Source organism: Tamandua tetradactyla, chromosome 2 (genome assembly GCF_023851605.1).
Source record: "Tamandua tetradactyla isolate mTamTet1 chromosome 2, mTamTet1.pri, whole genome shotgun sequence".
Taxonomy (NCBI): Eukaryota; Metazoa; Chordata; class Mammalia; order Pilosa; family Myrmecophagidae; genus Tamandua; species Tamandua tetradactyla.
In genome coordinates this window covers 202,945,054-202,962,817 of record NC_135328.1, presented here as the reverse complement: position 1 = coordinate 202,962,817, position 17,764 = coordinate 202,945,054, and positions in this window count along the sequence as shown.

The following is a 17,764-nucleotide window of genomic DNA, read 5'->3' as shown; positions in this document are numbered from 1 at the left end:
CTAAACTGTTGATATTTGTGTTCTTATGGTATAAATAAAGATCCGTATGAGTTATGTCTTGATTTGCTAGCCATAATTCTCTGGCTTACAACAAACAAATTCAGCTCTGTTTTAGTTTGCAGTTCTTAAAAGTATTAACTTCAAACATACAAAATGAGTAACATTCCTGTTTTGTTTAAACTTAATATTCAGTGTCCCCTGACTGATGGCTCAGAATCCATCTTTTAGGGAAAATATATTCCACTCATATATTTTGAGTAGAGGTGCTGGCTTCATCCCAACATTTCCACTCAGCTCTCAATTCAGGGCCAAAGCAAAGAACAAAATCGAATCTGTAGGTTAGACCTTGTTAACAGAGGCAAAATGGCCAATGACTTTTAAAGGCCAATCTCTCTCAATCTGGGGACACTCTGGACCTATGTCAGTGAACAAAAGGTCAAATGTGAACTGTATCCATAAAATTGCAATTTCTACAGTCTCGGTTCATGAAAGATTTTTTAAAAGATAATAAACATTTTAAAAGATTGAAAGGGTAGTTCAGTGGTAGAATTCTTGTCTGCCATGTGGGAAACCTGGATTCGATTTCCAGCCCATACACTCACCTCCCCCAACTTCCCACTTCCCCCCAAAATTCAAAAAGTGGTGCTGCAATAGCAGGATAGTCATATAGAAAAACAATGAAATGTGATCCCCACAATACAAAAAAAAAAAAAAAAAGATTGTAAGTAAATATCTGTTAAGATCATTTTAGTTGTAAACTCTTATATAAGGAGACAGAAAAAAGCCTCGAGTCTAATTTCTCTTCTTTGCTTTCTTCGTGTAACTTTCTCGATAATCTAAAGACATCAAAATGCTCCTCAGGAAGCTTGATCCTATCTGATAGCTAATGATGGTGAGGATGGCTCATGATTTCTTGAGATTCTTTCTTTGGAGATGCTGTTCCTCTTGGACTGAAAGATACCAATGACATTAAAGTCATTTCTACTACCTCGATACAGAGAAACTGCTGCAAATTTGAGCCTCCAGGCTGGCTTTCCATTCTTCCCCAACTGCACGCTTAAGGAATAAAAAACGCATTTCATGTTAGTTATAACTAAACCACATAGAAAGCAAATCAGACCACAAATTACTTAATACTTGTTTGTATCATCTCCTACCTGCTTAATGCTGACCCCTCAACTACATTCCCCACAACTACTTCTCTATTTTCATTTGTAAAAAAAAAAAGCCCTTTCTTCAACATTTGTTTTTCCCCTCCACTTTCTTTGAAAAAAGACAATGCTATAAAGCTCCTGTGTGTGTGTGTGTGGGGGGGGGGTAAATCAGTTTTGAGACTACAAAGCAGAACTTATTAAAAGTAAAGATTACTTTTCATATAAATTATCACCCAAATAGTAAAATATAAGATGCTGCAAATAGTTTATTTGGTTACCATCCCCCTCTGTTTATTCTGCCTTGGTCCTCAGAGTGAACTTTAGAAATCATGGTCGCCAGCAGATGGTCAGGGACAAAGTTGAATGGAGGATTCTTTTGAGAAGGGTGCCATCTTTCCTTTAGATGGAGTTGTAGGAGCATTTACTGGGGCTGCTATGGTTTCATGGGCCAAATGTAGTAAGTGTAAATTATAACTGAGAAGTTCTAAGTTTCCAACACAAATTCCATAGGAAAAGAAATTCCAAATCTAAGTAATAATTTTTAAACATCATCAAATCAGTATTGTTCTCTCTTCCTCAACAGAAATACCAACATGTATACCCTAAATGCCTCATATAACTTCCTTAGGCAAGTCTTCATTTTTCAATCTAAACTGAACCTTCCAGTGACTTTTTTTTTAAAATGCTAATATACAGAAGAAAAATTATAAAATCCAGATTGCAACAAACTTTGCCAGTGACTAAAACTTGTGGTGTCACTTCTAAAAATAAACTGATATAATATTTCAAATATTAATGAAGACTTGTATTAGTTTCTCCTTGTTCTATGAAAAAGGTGAATTTCTGAAAATCCACTGTATCCACTGAATATAAAATTATTATACACCAGATAAATTTTCTAACAAGATTATCTTCATTTCTGATTGCTTTAAATCAGCACCTTTTTCTTCCCTCCATCAATTTATTAAGTAAATTCTACAAGGGACTAACAGTTCCACCTGATAACTTAGATAAAATTCCCAGTTTTAACTTGCTAACTCCAGTTACCATAAATTGGATATTCAAAGAGAACTATTTGATATATTCTTGCCCTCAATCTATCCTAGATTGCATGAGAGCCTTGTTCTTGAAGACATGATTATCAAGAGAATATGCATATTACACATATGCAGAAAGTCCATGTTTTCACTAACTTTTCAGAAAAATCTAGTCCTCGTCAATCATTAACTAAGAAATTCTACTCCAAGTGAACGGAGTTTATGCAAATTTTAAGTACTTCGTTGGGATATCTAATTTTCAAAGAACACTCGTTTGACAGGAAAATCAATGTGCTAACATTTCTGGTGCCACTAAATTAAACTTAAAATTTAATATTTTTGTGATGCATATTGTTTATAATAAAAAAGCTGTTGTAGACCAACTTTTTGAAACAGATAAAGGAATAAATCACCTCCATGGTGCTTTGGTCTTCTGCGATTTCTAACTGTAGGAATCACAAGGACATGCAGGGTTCATTTTTAAACATCTCAGGTGTGTGAGAAATATGACATGGAACTTGTATCCAATGAGGGTTCTGGGTCGAAAGAAATCATTTTGGGGCAATGGAAAGATCTGATTCTGATCAATATAAAATATGTTTTAGATTAATATTTGCTATTCACTATACAATTATTCACAGAAATACTTTAAAACCCTAAGTATTTTCTAATGTAACATAAGACCACCTTTTTCGATCTTAAAGGCTAAGAGAATTGATGCTATGTTTATAAAAATGATGTTCAAAATATCCAAAAGGGGCCTAAACAATACCACTTGTTGTTCAGATTGAATATGAAATGTATGCAAAGAAGAAAGATTTCATAAACCTAGTATTAGAAAATGGTCCATCACATTATAGTTTTTACCTAGGTCCTTCTTCAAGTCTGAGTGCTCCAATACATGCTGGTAGGGTGAAAACAAAATAGCAAAAGAGCATTAGCATAAAGATTTTCAGTTAATATTGTAAATGGAATCACGGGGGGAGGGGGGAGTGCAGAATAAAAATAAACTCAAATATGTGACTGAATGAGAAATGGTTCAGACGCACAAAATCAAACTGCATTACTTACCAAACCTCTACACCATCTCCTGACAGATATCCAGGACAAATTTGAAAATTCATGCATCCATCAGTGGGCAGAGAACATTTTACTGCCCTCCTCCTGAATAATAAATTCAAAATGAAAATTCCTAAGACAAGAGAGGGCTTTCTGACGTTTCTTATGAAATTTCTAAACCTATAAATACATTTCCAGAGTTTCCTTCTCCCAAGAATGCTGAAACCTTTTGACAAGGAATAAAAAAGCAATCTTAAGAAAAAAAAAGTTGTAAGCTTGAATGCAGGGAAGAAAACATAATACAACAATGTGGTAGAGGAAGGGAGGGGAAATGAGTTGGAAGGAGAGGGAAAGAAAACACCAAAATAAAAACAAAATTGAAAACCTATTTTTGAACAAACAAGTTTAGTATTTGAATCAGGCTAAACAACTATCAGTGCAACCTTTAAAAGTAATTAAACCTGTCTTCCCTCTAGTATCCTCAACTGTAGAGTCGTAAAGATTAAATATTTTTAACAGCTTTTTTTTTTTTGCAAGGGTAAAAGCAAGGATTTCCTTGAAGGGCTCTCTGAAAGTGTGGCATTTATGAGTGTAGATGTTGACAAAGTACTTAATCATGTTTAACATTCAGAATAACTTCAGGTAAATTCTTTAAATTACTCTGTACACAAAAGTTGTAGACCCAAATATAAAATAACACGTCTCCTCTCACCTGGCATCAACTAATATTACTGGTACTATGAGGAGAGGGATAGTAGTATGACCTTGTACCAGGTGTCTGCATCCTAAATGTTGGGTGAATTGAATGTTCCAAGTTTGCTGGGGTAATAATCAAAACCACCAAGCTACACTTCCTATTTGCTAACTTACTTTCTTCTAAAGAACTCAAAGCTTTTGTATATAAAAAGAATCATATATCAATCACAAACGTGGCAAAGTATTCTATGATCAATGCTAAGGGCAGCAGCAATAGAAGCAGAGACCAGCAAATTAAATTTTAAAATTTGTATTTCAGAATAAACCTTTTTAGCTTATAATTCGCCAGAATTAAGTCTAAGGAAAATGCTGTTTCTGAACTCTGATGGCCTTATTAAACATGTATTTCTACAAAGATAAAAATGAAAACAAAGTTCTTAGTTGTAGAAGTCACCTTGTCACAAACTAGCTGTAAAACTGATGAAATCAATTAACCTCTCTGAGACTTGGTTTGGGGTAATAGGGACATTACCTAACTCAAGGGTAACCAGGAAGATTAAATATAACATAATGAATCTAATTTCATGTGTTTGGCACAAAGTAGGTCCTCAATGAAGGGGAGCTGTTCCTATGAATGATGTGAGGAAGATTGGACCAGATACTAACCAAAACAAAGTTCAGAATATTAAGACTTTCTTTCATACTTCCGTTTCCTCAAGAAGAGACAACTAGATCACAGAAGTCATAAGGAGGTATATCCAACACATAATGGAGTTTATCACTACAATGAAATAATCCTTCAAATAATTTAGACCTTATATAGACTATATGTGTGTAGATTACAATTTCTGTTTTCAGAAAAGACAACAGCATGTGAAATTCCATGTGTCCATCTATGTAGTTTTTAGGAGTAGACCAGGACTGGTAAATTGGGCTGGCTTTCTACAACTTGGTCTATAAACTTACATGAAGTGCAATTTTAATAACAGTGAAGCAAAAGACTACAAAAGTCAAGAGCAGAGTATCTTCTGAAGTTTCTTTTGAGTCACCAGGTTCAGGCTCAAAACATGTCTGCCTATTCTCGTATCCAAAAGGCTTATTCTAACCCTTTTACATTTTCTACTTACAGATTTTGTTACCCACATCATCTAAATATAAGACTTGCTGCAAATTTGTCAAAATGCCTCTTGAGTGTTTCCAAACAATCCTTGAAGTGGGCCACTGGTTGGAGCTAAGAAGTCACTTCAAATACAGCAATGTTGATAGTTCAACCATATGTTCCTGTTATCCCACGAATGACATCACATTTCAATCCATGTCTCTTCAGAAAATCGAATAGTCTCCAAAATGATTGCTAGGAAGTAATGGATTAAAACAAGGTGGACAAAATGATGAATATGCAACTAAGTGATGATACTGTGAATTACTGATTATGTTGATGTTTTGTTGTTTCTTAATTTTTTAATTAATAAGTAAATTTTTTTAAAAATATTAAATTTAAAAAAAAAAGGGGGGGGGGGACAAAGGTTTGGTGGGTAAATAAGTATAATTTTCCGAATGCTAACAGTAAATGCTTACTTAAGGAATGGGAGGTCAGACTGGGAAAGGAATGAAAAGCTTGAAAGGGAAGATGGAATGCCAAGGAGTACTTGAAATGTCTCCAAGTCCACTGAGTCAGATTCAACATCATGAGGTCATGGGAGCTTTGGAGTTATTATTATTATTATAGCAATTATATAGGGAGAGGAGTATAGAATGCGTCTAGATAGGATAATTAGGGAAGGGGTTCTAGTAATAAAGAAATTGACTTTTAAGATCCAAAGCAATGCTTCCCAACCCATAAATTTCAGGACTTTTGGGTGAGACAAATGTATATTCTTTCAGAACAGCTTCAGGTAAATACTTGTCTGTTTACACAGAAGACGCTCGATAAGGGGAGACAATATTGTATTTTCTGTATCTAAGACAGTATCTAGCATAAAGGTGGCCCTCTAAAATCAAATAGTCTGAAGTTGAATGTGCTGTTTTAACTAATAAAATATAATCCACTTAAAACTATGCTGAATTCCTAGAATCTTTTAATGCAAATTTTTCAATCGACTGAAGTAATGAATGTACAATTCTCTCTTGTGACAAGTGTAATTTTTTTCTAAACTGGTTCTAAGCCATTCTCCTCCAAGAAAAGGTTGAGATTCACCACCCCAGAAAACTGGATTAACGACTGGAGAAATTTAGGGAAAGACATTACAGAAGAAAATTCAGTATGACTTAAAATCCAATAGATGAAAATTACAACTTTCTGTGGGATCAAGAGAAACTCCCAAAACATGTAATACTTTCATGGTATGTTCATAAGGTTTTGCTTCCTTTGTCAGATTTTCCTTTTATGTCCCGTGTCAGGAACACACAGGCACTCGTTGCTCTTAACATTATGGAGTTTCATGTACTCTGCAGGCAAATGTAGGACTAGACAGAAAGATGAGGGTTAGTGATATGCTTTAGGAGGATATAACATCCAGTAGCCCTAGCAGTGGATGAAATTCCTAAGCATGACAAAGACACAGGAAGAGGATTTACAGGGGATGAGGAAATTCAACGAATTGTGGACCAAACAGAGCCAGCAAAAACTAGACACAGAGGAGTTTTGAAGGTTTAATAAATTATCAAAGGCAACAAAAAGATCAAGGACAACGGTTGGGAGAAAAAGGAAACTGAAATGGCCTGAAGACCATCTATACACTGGCTTCAACTGAACAGCTATTAAGATGATGGAACCTCAAAGCAACAGAGGGCACACTGTTAATCAAGGTATCTATTTCAAATTGTGAAGTTGGTGGTAAGTGTTAAGTAGAGCCAATCTGGCTATGACCAATACCTTCCTGGTCATTCAGTAAGTCCCAGTTCTGATCTTGTTTGGGCATTTGCTCAAATACTCCCAGAGAAAAGATTTTTCCAAACTTGACTTATGCTTACCATTATAGGCATCTTCATCAACGTGAGTGGAAAACTATCAGGAAATTAAGTTCTGGTTCGAACTCTGTGACCCTAATCTAGGCAAATCATGTGAGTTATTAAATGAGATGAGAACACCACCTCCCTCTAAAATACACACACGCAAAAAATGAAAGATTACAACTGGGTGTAATCAGGAAAGATTTAAAAAAAAAAAAAAAAAGATAAAAAGGGGGATCACCAACACTACACGAGCCATGGTATGTATGCACTCAGCATACTTCATGACCTCCCAGGAGCCACTTCAAAGACATAAAGGAAAGCCAGGGAAGGCACAAAACAGGGCAATTAAGAAGTGTTCACAGGGATAAGTGGCTTTTACCTTCAAAAGAATAAGAACTCCAATCTGGAAAGAAAAGGTTAAGACAATAAAATTGAATTCCATGTAAAATCATAATAGTTGCAGATAAAATAAACACTGCCTGGCTCATTTTATTAAAAAACAATTTAACACAAACCCTGAAAAACTCTAGGAGATAATTTGAAATTGGTAAAAGAAATCTTAAATCATATGATATTTAGTAGACTTATCTCCTTATAATAAAAAAAAAAGTAGTTTGAAAAATGTGAGCTCTGGTAACAGATTCACCTGGGTTCAAAACCAAACTTGCCATTTCAAGTTGGGAGGCTTTGAACCAAAATACCTGTGTCTCAGTTTCCACATCTATACATACTTTATAGGATTAGTGTAAGGTTTAAATTAGTTAAAGTAATTAAGACAATGACAGTACAATGGAAATACTTGTTATCAGCTCTTTTCTCAAGTTCATTTTTGGCTGAAAGTATAACTAATTCAACATGTTAACCTTGGTTTCTCATGCTGACTCAAGGTTTGTAAAAAGGAAATGAAAAATAATAAATGAAGACAGAAGAGGTGAAAAGATTGGAAATTCACTGGGTTAAATGATGTATTCGTATAAGACAAGTAAGCCCCAGATTTTTCTACAACATGAGCTACCATTCTCAATCTTTTCTTAGCAGTCACTCGTTAAATATGTGAATGTTCTATAACTCTGGTAACAACAAATAAGTATCACACTAGATTAACCAATTTTTAAAGGCATAATGGAGGATAAAGTAGCTTGACCTCAAAGTTACTTTAAGTAAACCCATTCCATTTAAAACAAGAAACTGTGTCTGTTTATCTTTAGGAAGGGAAGAAATGCTGCAGAAAAACTGTACAATAATTCAAATTAAACTAGGGATTTCTTGCTTAAAGGATTAAGTTTTTAATAATGAAAAAGTAGATAAAAATATAAGGAAACCTACCTTTACATTTGTTCCTTCAGATTCACACTGCACTCAGCCACCCCATCTTTATATTTTTATATTTTCTTTAAATAAAAGTTGAACTGTACTGGTGAAAATTCTTATAAATCAAGTTACTTTGATCATATCCAGTGGACACTAGTTTAATTAGCTAAAGAAAAATCATGATATACCCATTTAAAAAACTTCTTTGCTCCCCTGGAGTAACTTAAGTCATGAACATTATTCACACATTACAATTATTAACTGAGTATTTTATTTATTAGGAGCACAGAATACCTTTCAAATTGCTAATGGTGTTTCTGCAAGATCTAGTTTGACGATTATCACTCTCACTTATAAATCTATTATTGTCTCCTATAATCTCCTATAAATTCTTTAAGAACAATGTTCATGACTTACTAATTTCGTATTACTAATTTCTGAAACCTAAACACTCAATGGTTGTGAAATGGATGAAATACCAATAATACTAATAAAATCTAGACTTAACCTTTTCAATAAATAGCTGGTTTGTGGCTCATTATCTACATTTGGCTGATGATTTACAAGATCAATCCATTTAATGATACCCCTTCCTAAGCATTAATAGGTTGATCCAGATGTTATTGTACTTTCTGAAAAGAAAAAAAAAAGTTCATTAATACTTCTTAAGAACAAAATTTAGGATGGGAATTTTTGATACTGGAGGATCACATGGTGGAGAAATAAACTAGTAATTGCCATATATTTTTTGCAATTCTCTTTTAAAGATGAAAAACACCATGTTGATTTAACAAAATTAAGAATTTTCAACATCACTACAAGATACAATGAAGCCACAATTTGGGTTTATCTTTTTAGAGTTATATAAACATATTTCTCAAAAATATTGATAAGCAAAATCACATAAGGTACATACTGAGAATTCATATAAGTGACCTGCTAGAGTACAGTTATCCAAATATCTACTTTCTTCAAGGCTATTTTATATCTATGAAAGCTTAAGTACTCTGCTTCAGACAAAATTTCTGGGTAAATTTTAAGAAGCACTTATCATTTCTTTGACCTATATTCTGGGATAAAATATAAAGGAACATGAAATGTTCTATAAATGTTATTCTTAAAAGAGCTACGAGAAAATACTAATAAGATTTTCAATTAATGTAACATTTTAAGCTATTAATAATTTCCCACTAGTAGGTATTTAGTCTATACCAAACAAAACTACCCTTGTGAAAATTGTGCTACACTCTAGTACTCCTAGAAGCCAGATTAAGATAAACATAGTTATAAACTCAAAGAATTAACTTGAGAGTTTAGGCATGGAAAGATGTCTTCAACTCTTCCCTAGTAGTGTTACAGTACCACTATCATGGTGACCTTAAATTTAGGAGAACCCCAGATTCTATTCTGAAATACACAACTACTTTAGCTATGAATCACATTATACAGAATTCTAAAAGCAAGGTACTACCCATCATTATGAATCAAGGAGCTCTTAACAAAAAATACTCCTGTCTGTTAACCTGTCCTGCTTTCTATATGGTTTGTATTTTCATAATCTAAAGCCACTATTATTTGATTAAAATGCTTCAAGACCACCTTCATATCTGAATGGAGAAAGATAAAATTATAAAAATACATAAAGAGATAGATTCTCCATACCACCAATTTCAGGACTGAGCACAGTTATTTCTTTCATGTGTAATTCTAAATGATTTATACATATAACACACACACTCAGGTCTGATAAATGAAGCCCTATAACAAACTCTTCTCCCATACCCTTGAATAATGTAGGACTAAAATTAAAAATTAGATGATGGTGACAGCTTAATATATATCACCTTAAAAATACTTAAACACAGATTATAGGTAGAACTCAAGAACAAAGAAAAATTTGAGCTTTGTAAATAAAATATGTTGAAGGAAAATTTAGTGATAATCTTTTACAAATCAAGTATAAGTCTGCCTAGGTAAACAAACAAAAATAAAAACCTGGCTTTCCTAGAGAACAAAACCCAGTATGATACTTTGGCCTAAATCTTTATAAATGAATGATAGAAGAGCAAAACAAATGACAAGACGTCAAAATAAAACACAAGAGGGGAAAAAAACATACACACTAGCAATCAATCCACCTTAACATAGGATATTATTCTAAATTCAAATTAGGTTTGGCTATATTTTAGATCAATTCAAAGAGCTTTAAAGTAAACATTATTTTACCATTCAATTCTAATCTTACATTATATTAGGCTTATTTCAAATATGGTTGAAGGTATGCACTTGGAGTACACCTGTAAGAATTGTGCTTAAATCTTGGTTTCTTCACTTCATTGACCACTAACAAGTTAACTTCAATCCCTTGAGTTCCTCAATGTAAAACAGGGATAATACCACCTACCTTGCTCGGCTGTCCATTACACGATACACTGAATAAAAAGTGCCTCTTTGGCAGTGCCTGGTACATTAGTACTCACACTCTGGTTAGTAGGTGCTATTCAACTACCATAAAATGAGAGCTCTTTAAAAAAAAAAAGGAAACAGCAGAGTATGTGCTTTATATACTTCATCTACAATGCTTATTTTTCAAACTAAAATTCTACAGTTGAAAATCAGGTATTTTATCATTTATTAGAGACCAGCTCTAGCCCCATCTTTATATAAAGATTTCTATTCTTCCCAAGCACTACCCACTCATTGATCCATTTGTTTTTTTGAAACCATCTTTAATGATTTTCTTCCTTACTCTGCTTTAATTTTTCACCACCCACTTCACCACCATTTTTTGTTTCAAAGTCTTTTCCTTCCCATTGTTCTTTTCTACCAATTCCCCCAAACTATTAAAACCTGTTTTCCTAAACTCATTTTGTTTTCTCGCCAACTATGCTAACTCTTCCTTAGGATCCTAAACACTGTTAACATTTGTGGGGCTCTTTACCATAGCTTTTAATTTCAGACCAACTAGATTTTCAAATAGTTTAAGGCAAGTCATTCAAACATCTGTTAACATTTTCTACTGAAGTATTAATGCTGAATGCCTTCAAAAATTAAGATAATCTACGATCTTTCTACTCAAAGTGTGGTCCCGTACATTGACATCACCTAGGAGCTTGTTAGAAATGCAGACTCTTGGGCCTCACCCCAGATCTTCTGAATCAGTATATGCATTTTTAACAAATCCCCGGTGAGTCCCACCCACATTAAAGTTTGAAGAACAATGCTGAATGGTGGATTCTGACCTAAACAACTAACAAATTAAAATAATTATCAGAAGCTCTTTTCAAGATTATTTTGATAAATGAAACAAGCGGACTCACTATCTTTCCTTTCACATTTAGGAAAGTCTGTTAGAAATGACATTATAATTAAAGAGTATAACTACATTACTCTTTTTTTTCCTCATGACAGAAAAATAAGTCTTAGTAATAGTATTTATTGTTAATGCATTTATTTTAGATGAAATCGTTTCCCATATCAATTGTACATCCGGCAGGGTTCTACTCATAAGAAGCATGTAAAGTTTCAATACTACACATGTACTATACAACGAAAAATACTTAGTTATACTATCACTTTCCAGAAAAATACCTAAATCCTTTTACTCAAACCAATTCATGCACTTGACCATTAGCAAAATGTATAAGCACAATTATAATAAATGGATTAAAACAAAAACAAATGTTTTGATATTATGAACAAAGTAACAAAATTTTCAAAATCGTGACAATTAAAATAGAATCATCTAAAAAAAAAAACCACCCAGAATCATCTTTCAAAATATAGCAACCCCTGCTTAGCTTACTTCAAATCCTAGGTAACTGAAACTTGCAGATTAAAAAATGTCTGGCTAAAATATGAAATTAATCCCCAAGAGTCCCTTGTATAGGAACGTCTCTAAATTCTATTAAAAAGCTCTAAAGTATTTGAGATTTTCAATAATGCAGTGATTTCCATTTAAGGAAATACTTTTCCATTTACGTATTTGAACACTTGAAGTTGATCTTTATTTGGCAATGTTACTACACTTGACAAATTGATCCTTACCAAACCTCTGGAAACAACGTCAAAGGCCTAAGGTGTAAAATTTAACAATTAAGTCTCCTACCTCTTAATAAATGAGACAACTGGGCTAGAAATCACCCTTTCAGAAATTTTCAGGAATAAGTAATTGAATAAAACACTGATCTTGTTTAGTTTCTGGAAGATAGGTTTACATATGCTCATGATTTATAGTCACAAATTTCAAGTCCAAGGAAACAGAAATGTGATTTTTGTCATGGTTATTAGGCAGAAATATAAAAAGATTTCTCCTGTGTGACTATGATACACTCCACAGGAGAATACCTAATAAAATATTAGTTTTTAAAAGTAAACAAAATAAAATTCATGGCTTTAAATCGAGTCAAAAGACACTAATAGAGTACAAGTTTAAAGTTGGTGAAAAGTAACCTCCCTTTATTTTTGGAAAACAGTGAACTCTCTTCCCCTCACTCAGACATCTCCTGTCTCCCAAATTGGCTCTGCCAACACCTAAAGGTGCCCATGTTTTGTTATTTTTTTGCTGACAGAACATTCCTTATTACGGTTTTATTAAGTGATCTTTTGAAGTTATGACAAAGGAAAAATTTGAAATGTACACCATTTCTGGAAAGTACTGACTTTAGGGGAAAGTGATCTTGTTTAGTTTCTGGAACTTGATCTACTTTTTAAACAACAGGGTAATCAATCACCTTTTCTTCCTCATTAACTCATATTTAACAGTCTTCATTCAAGAGACCAGGCAGAGTTCTTCTTAAGAATCTCAGTTTCTTTATAAAAATTTTAGGTCCTATCACCTTTCTCTTAAGTCTGTTTTGCTATTGATGGCACTGTTAAGAAAATCTCAAAGGTCACAGAGAGGACAGGAAAAACACGGAGTAAGCACATTACTTCAAGTAGAATTCCATCCTGAGTTGCAGAACTTCCTTTTGTCTGGTAAGGAACTATACCCTTAAAGAAAATAAGCCAGAAGAAAAACTACTGCATTAGGGCTAATTGCAAGAGAATGGGATTAGTATGAAAATAGCCAACCTTATAAAGTTTAAGAAAAAAAGGGAGAGCTCTTTATGTGTTACTTCTTGTACAATGCAGATATTTCCCAATGATGCATCTTAACCCTCCAAACTCAGTCTTTCTGGAATATTACTTTATACTTGCTGACATGTTACATAAAGGGTCAAGGACACTAGGGGGATAAAAAGCCTACTCAAAGTATTGTATACGTGCTTCCCTTTGCCCACCTATGAGTTCTCTGGGATCATTTCCAATGTGGTTATGCCACAGTTTCCTCAGAGAACTTGGTAGTCTATTAAACCAAAGCCAACATTTCCACCTGACTGCCACCTGTAGTCACAGTTTTTAACCCCAGCAAAGCTACTTCCTGACACTTTGAAAATCTCTGAAGTTCAGCCCCTTTATTTTTACTACACCATGCCTTCAATACCTTCCCTTGAACAGGGACACAATATCCAGTAATGAATTTAATAGGAACTCCATTCCACTACAAAAGTCTTAAATTCAGAAATACCAAATCTGTTTTGCACAACTGAACCCACCAGACCCCACCCAAAATCATCAACACAACATTTTGAACATGTTAAATTTTATTAAAAACATTTAACATTATACAGATATTCCAATACAGTTATGGTACATGAACACTGTACCAAAAGCATGGTTTTTATTAAACTGATGATTAAATGGAAATGTCTTACAAATGTCCCTATTTCAAAATTTCCCATGTAACTACATGCATAGCAGCAATATGTTTCCAGCAGTTTTCAGCCCAATTCCAGAAAAACTTTCTTATCACAGTATTAAATATCATAAGATATAGAATTCCTGTCTATATTACTGAACCAGCTGGAGAAGTCCCTTTAGCCCAACCATCATTAAAGTGGAAAGTGGGGGCGGGCCACGGTGGCTCAGCAGGCAGAGTTCTCTCCTGCCAAGCTGGAGACCAGGGTTCGAGTCCTGGTGCCTGCTCACGCGAAAAAAAAAAAAGTGGAAACTGGGATTCTGACAAGTTTCTACATCAAATGAAGGCCCTTATTTATATATGAACAACTTGAAGTTTTCTCCCACAATGCTGCTTTATTTTCCGGTCCTATGAAATGTATCTTGTTGTCAGTGTATAAAGCCAACAAATTTTTGCACTGTATTTTCTTTAGGTTTCATGAATTTCTTAGAATTCCTTAAGTGTTCCTATTGCTTGCTATAAACTTCCAAAGGAACATGTTATTTAGTGCAATTTTGAAAGTTCTCTTTCCTGATCTATCACTGATATATGGAAAAAAAAAAAAGTATCAGGAAAGAAACGAGTATTTCAATTCAACCCAATCAATAATCACTGAAATTCTTGAAGTATAATATAATTGTAGCAATTCACAGCTACTACAGAAAGCTTACAGACAGGGATTTATATTAATGACACTGATTAACACATGTCTAACACCTAGCATATTCTTTCTAGACTGATAATGCCAACCAAGGGAGAAGATACAGTACTATAAGAACATTGAGTTTTCTCAGGCATGAAAATCTATAATTTCTCTTAATTGGTTCTTACACGTTATATTTTCTTATGTGGTGTGGTCAATAAATGCTTAGTTTATTACATTTTATTTCCTCAATGTATACCTTACTCCCTGAGTATAAAATGGAGATTCTATTACTTAACAATCATCTAAAAATCGACTTAGTTCTACCAACATCTACTTACCCTATCAGCAGTCCTGAGTTTCAGACAAAATATAAGTTGTTGCTAGGTTTATGATCCTGCCACTTTCAAGGGCCAAATAATTCAGCCACATAATTTCCTCCAGACCCAAAGCACCGTATCAAATGTATCTCTAAACTGAGCCCACTATTATGTCAAATTGCTAAGACTTTTTAAGTTTCATTTCACAATGTTAAGATTTCTTTTGAAGGATTTTCAAAAATGAATTTGTGGTTTTTCAACCCTCCTATTCCATCAACATCTTTGTGCCTCACTAAAATTAACATCCAATAAACATGTCTTAAGATGCATTATACACTAACCTACTCATAAAAATGTAATAAATATATTAGAGGGATTGAAATCACATAAAATGAGGCAAAATTTATTATCAAATAAGTTTTTAGATTTTATCTCTTTATCATCAAAAATCTACCTTGAATATTCCATCACTTATACTTGCAATTCTTCCCTTATGACCTGCTGCTACCAATTTGAGAAAAATAAGAATGAAGAACTTATTATATGTTCCTATTAAGTACAGAATTATTTAATATTAAAGTCTTGTTTTTCTACAAGTCTGTCATAATTGCCACTTACAGGAAAATGGGTAATCCCCCACATTTAATGCCCCACTACCGATTTAAAAAAAAATAGGAAAAAAAAGTTCTTACCAACAGTTCCACTGGTTATCGTCCCCAGCGAACCCCACCTAGCAAGTCGACATCATGACATGTCAGGTCAGGGCAGCCTCAAACACGCTTCCCTGATAGTCAGGTAATAAAAGGAAGGAGTTAAAACAGGAAAAGTACACTTGCAGATTTCTGGATAACATCTGAAAATTACTAAAATCCAAAAACAAAAACAAAAAAACAAAACACCAGAGCTTCTGGTAACCTCTAAATAATATATATACATATACATTTAAAAAGGGGGAAAGGGGAACTTCTAGAGAGACTAACTATAACTACTTCAAATTAAATAATATCCTCATTTATATTAAATTACTGACCAATACATTAAATATGCAATATTGTTAAAGCTTAGTGCCTACATTTCAAAAATAAGACCTAATGCAAAAGTAAACCATGCTTGGTTAATCAATTTGTCATTATGGATTCTCCAAGAGTTATCCAATTCACCACTTGCTTACTCAGAAGAACTCCACCCCTAAGTTAACAGAAGCTCCCATTCTTAGAGAAACAAACACACTCATAAGTCCAGTGCACTCTTTCTATAAGGCTTTTTTTTAACTGCTCACATGAGGCTCTATAAAATTACAGACAACACAAACATTAACATTTCTTCCACATACTTTGTTGGTTTTTTAAATAATACTGGAGAGCTCAGTAAAAATTCTCTTTGGAAAATCAAAAGGTACATTTTTAATATATTTAGAAGTCTTTATAATTACAGTAGCCTTATAGTAAGTATTTACTGGAAGGGATTGATTTTACAAATAGTATACAATTAATAAAACATAGGTATGATTATCCAAATGGGCAGGAGGCAAATGATGCTGAAGTTTCAAGAATACTATTATATTATTAAACAGCTTTATGCTAGGCGTGGAATTTTATGTCCCTTCTTTTTTAAAATTTAAAATATGGAATTTATTTTGATGCATTACTAACCTTTTTAAAAAGAGGGTTCACATTCTAAGTCAGATTTCAAAGTCAAATGAGAGAAAAGTTTATCTACCACTAAAAGAAAGCAGCGGGCTTTCTTATGCAGAATAACCCCAGTCACTAAGAAAACTAGAAAACAATTATGCTGAACTCCTTTGTTTAAAAAAAATTATGAACAGTAATTCAGCTTCCTTATCTTTTGATCAAACTTGCGCTATTAGAAATCTGGCAACTTATAACTTTTTTTTGCTTTAATACAATTAAAACACCTTCATATAAATACATACATTTAAGCAACTGCTATAAATGAGTGATCAAATAAAAATTAGCATTCTAGTATGGGAAAAGGGGTATATTTATGTCAATCTCAGGAGTGGACTAAGAAAAGGTCTACCTCAATATAAGGCAAATATATTTCCCAACACACACCTTACTTTAGCAGGTTTACAAATAAAACCAAATCAATAAGGCTGGGGGACAAATTGATAGAAAGGCAGGAAAGCAGGAAATAAAATTTCTCAGAATTCATAATTTGTGCCTTAAAAAAAAAAAAAAAACCCTAATGCAAATCCAGAATAAAACAGACTTTCCTCAATTGACATTTTTCAAGTTTATATTACAATGTTAAACTTATCTGTGAAAGTTAAGCTCTGAATCTTGCTACATCAATAATTTACAAGATACCGAAGAGGAACAGCTCTTAAGCGTGATTTAATGTTTATAAGGTATTCTTTTTGTTAAATAAAAGTCACAAAAACTATAAAGTTGTATAGAGGGATGCCTCTCCAGATATATTTTTTATTCTGTAAGGACAGAGGAGAACAGAGAGAACCACTTTTAAATTCAAGTGTCTAAAGTATAATTTGCAATTAAAGGATTTTGACAAGTAAAGTTTTGTTCTTGTATTTCTGCTAGGATTTAAATTTTAGGATGGGTGTGGGAAGCACAATAATAAACTGCTTTTTTAGAACTGCAGCTGGTAACATCTAATTTTTAAGAACAACAACTCAAATTTTATCTGTAAATCCTTTGTTCTTTTCAAGAAAAATCAGGGTTTTATTTAAGCTTAATTTACATTTATAGTCGTAGCCTCAAATTTTTCTTTCAAAGTTTAAAAAGCAGTATTTGAAGAATGTTTGGTGTCCTTATTACATACATGGGTAT